Source organism: Populus euphratica, unplaced genomic scaffold (assembly GCF_000495115.2).
Source record: "Populus euphratica unplaced genomic scaffold, PopEup_1.0 scaffold103.1, whole genome shotgun sequence".
NCBI lineage: Eukaryota > Viridiplantae > Streptophyta > Magnoliopsida > Malpighiales > Salicaceae > Populus > Populus euphratica.
In genome coordinates this window covers 7050-19208 of record NW_011499891.1, presented here as the reverse complement: position 1 = coordinate 19208, position 12159 = coordinate 7050, and the positions used below count along the sequence as shown (strand labels likewise).

The 12159-nt window shown below is 28.0% G+C and overlaps 1 long non-coding RNA gene across 1 annotated transcript; it reads left to right on the top strand.

Moving 5' to 3' along the window:
• Positions 1–10124: 10124 nt before the first annotated feature.
• On the top strand, positions 10125–11319 carry LOC105131164 (uncharacterized). The gene is made up of 5 exons (XR_843379.1): positions 10125–10263; positions 10369–10537; positions 10692–10769; positions 10843–10969; positions 11068–11319. It is a non-coding gene; the product is annotated as an uncharacterized LOC105131164 (long non-coding RNA).
• Positions 11320–12159: the final 840 nt, after the last annotated feature.

The window sequence follows — 12159 nt, the reverse complement described above, 5'->3', positions numbered from 1 at the left end:
TCAAATCTAAAAAATAAAAAAAAATTAAAAAATTAAAAAATTAAAATAATAATAATTAACATTTCATAAATTATTTCAAATAAAAAAAATAACAATTAAAAGAACGAGTATTAAATTTGATAGTTAAAAATCTTCAATTAAAAAATAATAAAGGAAAAACAAATAACAATTATAAAAATAAAGACCAAAATTAATAAAAAAATTAAATTCTAAGGAATGAAATTGAAAAAAAAAATATTCAAAACAAAATATATATAGCAATTAAAAGTTTGAGAACTAAATTTAATATAATTAGTAAATAATATGATATTTTTAAATTTTTACAACTTCTAGAAAGTATTTTCACCTAAAATAAAAGAAAAATACTCTTCTGAAAACTAAACCAAATTTTTCTTTAACTGAAAAATATTTTTCGTTAATTAATTTTTTTAATAGTAAAAGAACACAAAAAAATTTAAAAAATAATTTTTCAAAAAACAAATAAGACCTAAAAAAACATATGGATAAATAAATTTTATAATACTTAATGATTAATTATTAATACTTATTTTGATAAGAAAAACGAATAAAAAGATAAATACAATTGAAAATAATAATAATAATAATAATAATAATAATAATAATAATTGCAGCCCCGTAGACATTGCTTTCACGTTATCTTTTGTGAAGATTTGTATGACCAACGGTAGTGTATATTATATGACATGACTCGAATCTATATGAACAAATCACCTTAATATTGAAGATCATTTACATGATATAATAATATATGGTTGCTTGCTAACTTGGGCATAAATTCATGCCTGAGAGAGTTAATTATATAGCTTGTCATTACCAATGTTCTTGCTCTTTAAATTTAATTACCTTAGGAAATTTAATTAACTCAGCATATATATATATATATATATATATATATTTGATTTACATGGGGTGTCCGGTCAGCTTGCACGTACCATAACTAATCCTTATGGTCATACCCTGCAAATCTAGTAGATATGTAAAACATCACGGGGTGATAAACATACACGTCAAAACTCAAATCTAAATACAATAAAAAAAATAATTCTCTTCAATATCAGGCCAAACATAAAAATGCAACTCAGCATGCATATATATATATATACACACACACACACTTGTTTGAACCTTTAAGCGGAGGAGAGTACAAACGAGAAAAGGACAGTAAATGGACCGGCAAGTGCCATTTTCAATACATGTAGTGTTATATATATGTATGTATGTATGCTGCCATCCTCTACATATTCAATTGTTTGTGACCCGGGGCATGTAATTTCATGTTGCCTGGAGCCGCATGATTTATTGTTATGTTTTTAAAATATTTAAAAAAAAATTATTATTTTTTTATTTTTAAATTAATTTTTTTTATATTTTTAGAACATTTTAATATTTTAATATCAAAATTATTTTTTTAAAATAAAAAAATTATTTTAATATATTTTTAAATAAATAACATTTTAAAAATTAAAAAAAGAACACAGCAAATTCTCAACCACTTTCAAATCAACACTTTAGATGCCCTGCCGACACACTGATGGTACCCTACGAGAAGCCATCCTGGGTATCTCAATAACTTTTTGGAAGTCCTTTTCTTAATGTCCATTCTTGATTTGTTTAGGCATATGTCGTCATGTACTGCTGCGGATATATTAAAATTAAAATTATCATTGGTGGTGTCCTTTTTACTGTAAAACATATTGGGATGGGTTTAAAAATAATACCTATCTAATAAATTTAATTATTAATTAAAATATAATTTATATTATTTTTAAAAATATTATTTTAAGTGAGAGTTTTTTAAATTTTAAATTTATATAAATTTATATTATCTTATATTTAATTTTTATCAAATAAATAAAAATAATGAAATTTAAACTCGTGACCACTTAGTCATCAAGTTTTTTGAATCTATGTTAAAAAATCATTTCAATTAAATAATTTAAGTTTTTATATAAAATTTCAAAATATAATTTATATTATTCTCTAATATATCTTCTCGAGTAAATGTTTTTTAGATTTGAAACTTGTACAAATTTATATTATTTTATATTTAATTTTTATCAAATAAACAGAAATGATAAAATTTAAACTCATAATCACTTAATTATCAAGATTTTAATATCATATTAAAAAAATTATTTTAATTTAAAGTTTAAATTGTTAAATAAATTTTAAGATATAATTTATATTATTTTTTAATAATATAAAAGAAGAGGTGATTAATTTAAAATTAAAATTCAAAAACTTTGAATTTAAATTTAGTTTGGTTGTTCACATTATTATATACCAGGGCATTTCATCAGAAAGTAGAGTTTCCGACATTGGATCGTTTACCGAGTTTCCTTTGTTTTCAGCTTTCATGAATAGTATAATGACCTCTCATTGATCAAACTATATAGAACAATTTATAGCCTTCAAATTAAAGAATAAATAAATATGTAGACATTAATGATGATGTTATCATAAAATAATATATAATTGTGACTCCTTAGGTGCGCCCGGTAGTTAAGTATGCTTGTGAGGTGCTGTATGGTCACGAGAGGAGAGACTGTTGTTAGCAAAATGCCAAGCAGCTACTCAGCTGATGATTCCTTTATGTGATTAGTAAAAATAATAGCCTAGACTACCAAAAATACGATCTTTTATCAGTAATCACATTTAAAGAAAAAAATATTTGTTTATCAAAACATGGCCAGAAAATTATAAATAAAAATATCTACATAAAAATTAATGTCAATAAAATAATAATATTTATTAAAACATATATTTTTATCAGTGAATATCAAGAGAATTACTAGTAAAATTAAAAAAATAAATATTTATTTTCTTGTTATTTTGAATATTAAATCTAACATGTTAGTATCAATAATATAATTACTGATAAAAGAAAATCATTACTAATTTTTGTCATAAAATTTATTAGTAATATTTAAATTATAACTTGTCACACGACGCTTTTTTCTTTTTTATTTTTTATTATTCTTCTTTAAAAAAAATAAAAAACAACATCTTTCTCTCCTTATTTTATTACAAATCAATCTTTCGTCATTATAAATCCAATCACTCTAACACTTAATTTATTAGTATTATTTTTCTAAAAATTCTCTCAGTTTAATAGTATTATTTTTCTAAACATTCACTGCATTAAGTAAACAAATCTATGTATTTTTTTATTGGAACCCATTTTTTATGTTAATTTTTAGTATTTTTGTGTAGTATATATAGTTTATATGTGTGTTAACTTATTTTATAGCTTTTTTCTATAAAAATATGTTGTATGAAAATATTATTTGTATATATTAGAATTTATTTAAAATTTTAAAAAAATTTATTTGTTTTATATTTGATAAAATTGAGTTTGATTTTTTAACTTAGATATTTTATATTGAAATAAATAATGAATTATTTAACAAATATATTTCATATTTTGTTAATTTTATTATTATATATAGCTAAAGAATAAAAATAAAATATTGAGCAACTTAATCTCATTTGAAATTTTATGTTGTATATAGCTAATTTATTATTTTCTAGCCAAATTCATCATATATTTCATCTTTCAGTTGATGTCATTGGTAAAGACTAAAAATTTATAGTAAAAAGTTAGAGTTACTATCTAATAATTAAAAAAAAGAAATTTTAAGATAAAAATTAGTTTTATAAATTTAAATAAGAGATTAATTATGTTTAAAGAAAGGTTGGTGTCAATCTTATAATGTCTTTTTTTATGGAAGGTTATCTTTATTATATAATTTTTTTTAAATTTATTTTTTTAATTGCTATATATTTTTTTAATTATTTTTATTTCTAATTACTTTCTCAAAATATTGACTTCACTTTTAGACACGTTAAAAAATAACACTGTTTTTTAATAATAGAAGTCTTTAAAAATGAAAGAATCCTTAAAGATGTTGACATTAAATTTTGAAAAAGAATTCTCATCAAAATTGATGTCATTTATAGAGATGTATCACAAAGAAAGGATATGTAAAAATAAATATAATTTTTATTTGATTTTAAAAAGTTGAATATTGATTAAAAAAACTAATATATAAAAAATGATATTTATCTCTTAAAAAAAGGTTTCTTTATGACAACAGTAAAAGAATAGACGTTGAAACCAAATGAATAATAAAAATGGGTGTTGAAACCAAATAAATAATAAGAATTGGGCTTGAATCCTAGAAGTGGTAAACTTAGTTTTGCCCTTTTATCATTTATTTTATTTATTTATTTCACCTATGAAGATATTATTCTTTGATCTTTTTGGTACGTAGGCCTAGAAATCATTTTATTTGAACTGATTTTTTAATGAACTTTGATAAAACTGCTGTCAAGTCCCAAAAAAATATATGTAAATAAAAATACATATTTTTTTATAATGCTAAAACACATGCAAAAATAATTTTTATGTTAAATATAATATTTAACAAAAACGAAATTCAACTATGCATAAGATAAATTTTCTTATGTTTTTTTTTTTAATATTTAGCCTACACAAATTAAAACATGTTTTTTTTTTAATACTTTATTTAAAATATGCTAAAAAACATACAAAATCACACACACACACACACATCCTTCGCTAGTTTACACATGCACTCTACAAACACAGATTTACAACTATCACCATTCAATAACAATCATAACACACAAAAATTTGTAGGAGACAGTCCGAAAGATACTGGACAAGATTTGGATCGTCAGAGTAGCTGTTGGAAGTGAACGAGAAGTGCAAGATCAATGGCGGCCTGTCGTCGGTGAGAAAGGAAAACTGACGGGTCGGGATCAGAGTAAACCCATCTTTCTTCTTTGACTGACAGTGAGATTCAACGCTACCTGCAAAATCCAAAAAATCACACAAACAAAACAGTTGTTTTTATTTCCATTTTAAGAGGAAGATAGGGGCTGTCGGTTTAGGGTGTGGTGTGATGATCACGATGTTATCCTGGGGGGTGGTGCTCGTGTTTGTTGCTGGTGTGAGAGTAAGGTTGTCAATTTGAGAGGAAAAAGGTCACGGGTTTGGAGCGGGCAGTGATTTTTTCTAGATGGGTTATGAGGCTGCTGTATTTGGATTGAGGAGAAGAAGGATCGCCTTTGGTCAGTGCGATGGTGTGCTCATCAGAATCCAGCAGCGAGAGAGATGCACCGTATATGGTGGTTGGTGTGAGTTTTGGTTGCGGGTTGGTCGTCCGAGTGGTAGAGGAAATGTGAGAGGCTGAGGGTTTGTTATAATATCTCTTGTGTTGAACGAGAGGCAGGCAAAGGGTTTGGGGAATGGTTGGTTGGTTGGACATTGGAGGGGCCACTGGGTTTTTGGGGGGCTAAGGCGAAATCGATGGCAGTTTTGGTGAGGGTTTGGGAGTTTCTTTAGGGCTGAACTGTTGATACCAAGGCTGGCTGTGAGGGGGAAAAGTGATGGTTTGCTGTGATTTCGGGTTGAATGGACTGGGAGGCTGGTGTGAGGTGAGAGAGGCTGTGTTATGGTAGCGACTGTTTATTTCGAGGGAGAAGATGGTAATGGTGGCTGAGCTATGGATAGGCTAGGTTTTTGTTCGGAAGATTGGGGAATGAGAAAAGGATTAGAATGCTGGCTATTGAAGATGGTGGTGTGAGGCTGTAAGGGTTGAGTAAGAGGTTCTGTTCTTGATGTTCTTGGCCGTGCAAAATGAGAAGCTCTCTTGTTCTTCTCATATTTGATCTTTTTCTTCGTCGTCTTGCTTGTGCTAGTATTTAATTGGAGAGGAACAATAAATTGAAGGCAAGATTTTGGGAATTGATGCTGGAAATTTTGTGATTTGCAGGATATTGCTGATTTCATGGAACTGGGAGATTGATATCTGGACTTAATTGCTTGGGATTTTAATCGAAAACTTGAAATTAATGACGGGATTTTGAGGTTTGAATGCTTGATTAACTTGGACTAAAATGAATCAATTAAAGACAATTGGACTGAAACGGAATTGATTGGGCGTAGTTGATTGGAATGAAACAAACAGGACAGAAAAATAATTAAGCAAAAAGTCAAATGGTCCTCTTAGTACTTAATACGTCTCATTACAGTCCTTTTCTTTTTAATGGTTCAATTTCACTCAATTAAGATGTTTAATTTTGAAGTTTCTTTCTATTTAAATCTTAAATTGAATTAATTTATCTTTCCAATTTTAATTTAGAATCTCAGGTTTTTTTTTTTTGGTTGCAAACTGGGCTCCTAATTGAATATTGAATTAATTTATTCCTTTATAAATTCATTTTTGGTTCTTTCAATTTAAATTTATTCCTTTATATTTAATTTTGTTATAAATTCATTTTTGGTTCTTTCAATTTTCATTTTTTAATCTAGATGGACTCTCAATTTCAAATTAATTTTTTAATTAAATCCTCTATTAATTTCTAACTTGGTTATTTATTTTAAAATCATACTTAACCTCAATTTTCTTTCAATTTTAGCCAAATTAAATCAATTCAAACCTTTTCTTTTATCAATTTATGGTTTAAAAATTTTAATTGTAACTCAAAAATTCTCAAACTTTATTTTTTTTATATGATGTTCAATTATTGACCCAATTTTCAACCCTAACTATTTTTTAATTTTGTATTTTTAATGATTTTTCATGATTTTAAAAAATTAAATAAAAAATAATGAAATGATTGGAATTAACTAGACTTATTGAAAAAATATATATTTTTTGGATTTTTTTCCTAATTTTTTAAAAATGTACAAAAAATAGGAGCAAAAAATTAAGTTAGAATAATATCAATGAGATTTTCAATAGTAAAACATCAGTGAAATGAACTAGTAAAATAACTAGGAATACAATGAGAAAATTATATTATTATAATTAGGTTTAAAGAGATAATTATTTGTTACAATAGTTCTAGCTTGCTCTTGTATATTGATATGTTGTGATTAGCATTTCATTAATTAATATGGAATAATTAAGCACAACAAACTATATTTTATTTAACATTTTTTTTTTGTTATAAAATATGTAGAGTTATCCACAGGGGGCAGAGGCATTGTCTTTTTAAAATTTCATTTCATTTTTGTTTGGGAATATAAGTAGTAAGCCTATAAAATATCGTGAAATGATTTCTTTTTTATAATATAACAAATGAATCATTATTTGGGCCATGATAGAAATATTTTGTGTTTTTTTTATAAGCTGTTTAATTTAATATATTAATATTTAAAATAGAATAATTAAAAAACTGATTTAAGATAAAATATGGCATTAATTTGGTGCATGTCAACCAAAATATGGTTTGAAGATTTATTATTACACAAGCACACTAGGTGTATGAGAATAAAAAAAAATTATTTTTTTAATTAATTATGGTATTAAGATAAATTATTATAAATGCAATAGCTCATGTGAATTAAAAAAAAAATTAATCCATTAGTTCAATGAAGAACATTTCTATAATTGGGTGGTAAGATAAAACAATGGAGTGTAGTAGTCTTGTGGAATGCATTGGTAATCCATTCATGCACTGTTGTAACCTCCAAATAATTTTTTTCCCCCTAAATGATAAACCAATTACGTCATGAACAACTTAAATAATTTGATAAATTCTTCGTACATATTGAGAAAACAATTTGATGGTCAGAATAGGGTAAAACACAATAAATCTAATTTATAATTTTATAACTTTATTATGATCCGTTTTTCAAATAAGTTAATAATTTCTTAAATAAGTTTAAAAACCAATCGAGAAAAATGAAAAATATAAAAAAAATTAATAAAATCATAAAAAAACTAGGATTAAAAAAACACCAATCTCAATATTTGATTTTTTAAATTAAATAGAAAAAAAAACACCATTAAAATATTTTTCTCAACTAAATAGAAAATAATAACAACTAAAAAAAATAATTTTTCCCTAAAACTTCTTCAAGATCAGTCTATATAAGTTGGAGAACTCACCCTCGAGTTTTGATCATCATGTTGCCATCGTTGTTGACCGCTTAAAATAGTGTTGAAGTTCTTGCACTCCCTTTAATTTGTTCTACATTGACTCAAATGAGATGAAATAAGCTGAATATTAATTTTTATAACACATTTAATTTTTATACAACTATCATTAAAACGTCTTCTACATTATACCCTCACTCGTATTATTGAAACTCTCCACTTTTTTTTTTCCATTATTTTGAATAAAAATAATATGTTTTTATTTTTACTTATAACAATCATCTACTCTTTTTTAGATGGTGATATTATATACTTAACTCTTACATCAAAAATACATGTATAATATTAGCCATTATGCAAGATAAGTCTTATCATATTGACATCACTTGTTTAATAGTTAATATAACATATCACATCAAATATTATTAAAATATTTTTTATTTATAGAAAACAAAATGAGATAATAACTGCTTACAATTACCTACATATGATTATCATTCTCTTTTTATTATTGCATCCTCTGATTATTATAATGACTGATTAATAGCTTATTGTTTTTTAAATGTCAAAACTCTTTGACATGCTTTCAAAATTCTTTACATATTCTAAATGGACCATTATAAACTACTCAGATATTTTATCATTAGCTACCATTCCATTTATGTTAAGTTATTTTTGGCCATTAATTACTAGAATTATCTAGTATAATTATTGATAAATTTACTTTATTCAATATCAATTGATATATAGTTATGATATCAATTAACACATATGGAAACACAAGAAATAGAACAATAGCAGGAGAAAACATATTAATGATAAAAGTAGAATAAAACATATGAACTATAATTCATAGTTTTAGTTTTATTGCTAAAGAAAAGAATATATCATAATATGTCTCTTTAATAGATTTATAATTTTTTAAATAAGTCAAAAACTAACCTAAACAAAACCAAAAAATTGAAAAACAAAAGTAATAATATAAAAAAATATTTTTCTAACCTAAGAAAATATTTGTTCTTTAAAAATTCTCCTCATCAGTATCTCATAAAAATCTAACCGTGATCCTTCAAAAGAAAGAAGAAAAAAAAATAGAAAAGGAGTTGGCATGCTAACTATACAAGATTTAATTATAACTAGAGACATTAATTATTTCTCTGATCACTTGCAGCAATATAAATCTCCCAAGGCAAGACCCTAATACATTCATCTTTATACTGAAGAACCATGGCATCAACATATTCTTACATGTTTTTTTCTGTGTTTGTTTTTGTCTCCAGTAGTTCGCAAGTCTCATATGCAAGACATCCTAAGACCCAACTTGACTTGTCTGCCGACTTTGCAAGTTTCCAAGCAGAAAGGCTGATAAGATCTTTCAACCTGTCCCCTAAGCAAGCCGTCAACATAGATGCCTTTTAATGATCTTCAAGCTTTGAACAGTTGTGCACCAAAAATAGTTGAGAAACAATTCCATTTCCATGTTCTTGTTACTGTTCAAGAGTTTGGTCATTATCGCTTTTCACATACTACAGGTGCAAGGTAATTAAGTCAGAAATGTATTGAATATGCACATAGATTTTCAGCCAACTAATTGTAATTAATGCTGTTAAGTATCTGCTGCTTGTTATTTGCTGGATTTTCTGCTTCTTCGTCGAATTGTTGGTTAACAAGAGTAGCGATCCTGTTGTTATATGGTTGACAGGAGGGCCAGGATGTGGTAGTCCTTTGGCCTTGTTTCATGAAAATGGTCCTCTCCACATTGAAAACAATCTCTCTCTTTCATGGAATGACTTACGGTTGGGACAAGGTATCTATTATTGCAGTGCTATAACATTTCTGATAATTTTTCTCTATAAATTTCAAACTCCCTCTGCTTCATAAGCAAGTTTTTTTTGTACCCTTTGATTTAGGAATATTGTTATTGTTCTTTGGCAGGCATCGAATATTATATTCGTTGACCAGCTTACTGGAACTGGCTTTAGTTATACGTCCAACAGATCCGAGTGACATTCGCAACGACGAAAATGGTGCCAGCAATGACTTGTATGACTTCTTGCAGGTGAGTTTTCTTTCATTTTACGTTACGAGTTTGCTCACATTTTGACAACATAAGAAAATTTCCTTAATTGATATACATGCATACATACATATATATCTTCATGATCTCTCCCTGTGATTCTATACGCATTTTTCAAAGAGCATCCTAAGTTGGTGAAAAATGAGTTTTGACATTACTGGAGAATCTTATGCTGGGAACTAAATCCCTACATTGGCTTCCCGGGTTCACAAAGGAAACAAAAACAAAGAAGGAATTCATATAAACCTCAAGGTATGCACCCGTCGCGCTCAGATATTGCTTCTTTTTCAGCTGTTTGTTCACCATTGCTTAATTTGATTTCTAGTTTTTCTAAAAACTAGAACTTTTGTTCAATAGGGTTTTTCCATTGGCAATGGTCTCACTCTGCCTGATATTCAGTTCAAAGCATACACTGATTTTGCTTTGGAAAACAAGTTAATCCAAGAATCTGACTATGATTCCATTAACGAGTTGATCCCAGTCTGTGAACAGGCAATTAAAGATTGCGGTACTTGTTCTTAGTTTGGTTTCATTTTCTCCGAGTACAAAGCATGTACTGAACCAGTACTTGGTTTTACTCTCTCTTGCCAGGGACTGATGGCCTATATACTTGCGAAAATGCATTGGTGGCGTTGTTTTTGACGCGATGGTAAGGGATTGGATGAGAAACCCTGCATTAGGAATTCCTGCTCTCCTTGAAGTTGGTATCAGTTTGCTTAATTATGCTGGAGAGGAGGATCTCACATGCAACTGCCTTGGTAAATCTATATGGTATATCAACCTAATTAACCTTGTATTTATCACATTCTTGATGTGCTTGCTTTTTTCAAGGAAATTCAAGGTGGGTAAATGCATTGGCATGGTCTAGGAAGAAGAAAGCCTTCGGAGAAGCTCCCACAGTTCCATTCGTTGATGAAGGAAAAATGCAGGACAGCTAAAAAGTCTTGGTTTCCTAAAGGTGATTCTCTACCCGTATGTTTTTCTCTATTGCTTATGTGTGTGCCTTGACGATATTTACTTCTTTCTCGAACAACTCTGATGTTCTATAACTACCAGGTTCACAATGCTAGTCACTTTGTTCCAATGTATCAGCCAAAAGCTGCATTAACAATGCTGAAGACCTGGTTGCAAGGAAATCTGTCTCTCCGTGGTAACTTGCGTCTGCTGTTTTAGCATGTTCAAGCATTGTCTCACATCTATGGTTGTCCGAAATGGCGTTTTGTGAACTTCTGGTATGATGGATTCTTCTAATCTAAATATTCATGCTATCAGGTCTTAGGAGCTACAAAATAAAAGGCACCTACATTTTTCACGCATATGTCTCCAGAGTGAACTCAATTAGTTTGCTATTGGTAATCATTAAAAGACCCCAACTCAATTCAAAATTGAAGTAAAAGAAACCAGTTTGAGCAATTTGACAGGATTGATAATATCAACAAGCTATCAGATACGAGATTAGGAAATCTATGCATGATTACATGTCTGAGAAATGGAGCCTGTTACATAAACAAACAGCAGGCCATACTCCTAAAGAACGACAATTTGAAACATTTGATACGATACAAAGATATCCCTGAATGCTTAAACCAACGCATGGTTTAAGACTGTAGTAACTCTAGATACACAACCAATTTACCACCAATTCCAGACAGCGATAAGCAATGGTTTAGAAAATGTATGTCCAGATGTAAATCAGTGCTTTTGATTTCTCAGGTGTGGTAAACGAATTCAGCATCAAAACAAATGATCACTTTAAACCATATCTCCAACCCACAAGACCTCCTATCTAAGGAACATATCTGCAACCCACAAGACCTCCTTGCTAAGGAACACAAGATATATGGAATGTTTCCTGCAAAATAGATAGCTTTGCCATTCGAAAGATGGATGGACAAAAGAATTAAGAAGCTGCTGGTTCTACCCCCTCCTTCAGTGATTCAATTGCAAGCTTGAAACCAGACCTCAAAGGCACACCAGCGACAACTTGCAAGTGTCACGCATTACCATTTGGAATCAATTCTTTACTATGATTGAATTTGAATATAGTGTTCAATTTGAAATAAAATCATTACTACGTTGAATTCACATATTTGTAAAAGATGAAATTCAATTCATTTTGTTTTTTATATTACTCTCATTCTTTCAAAA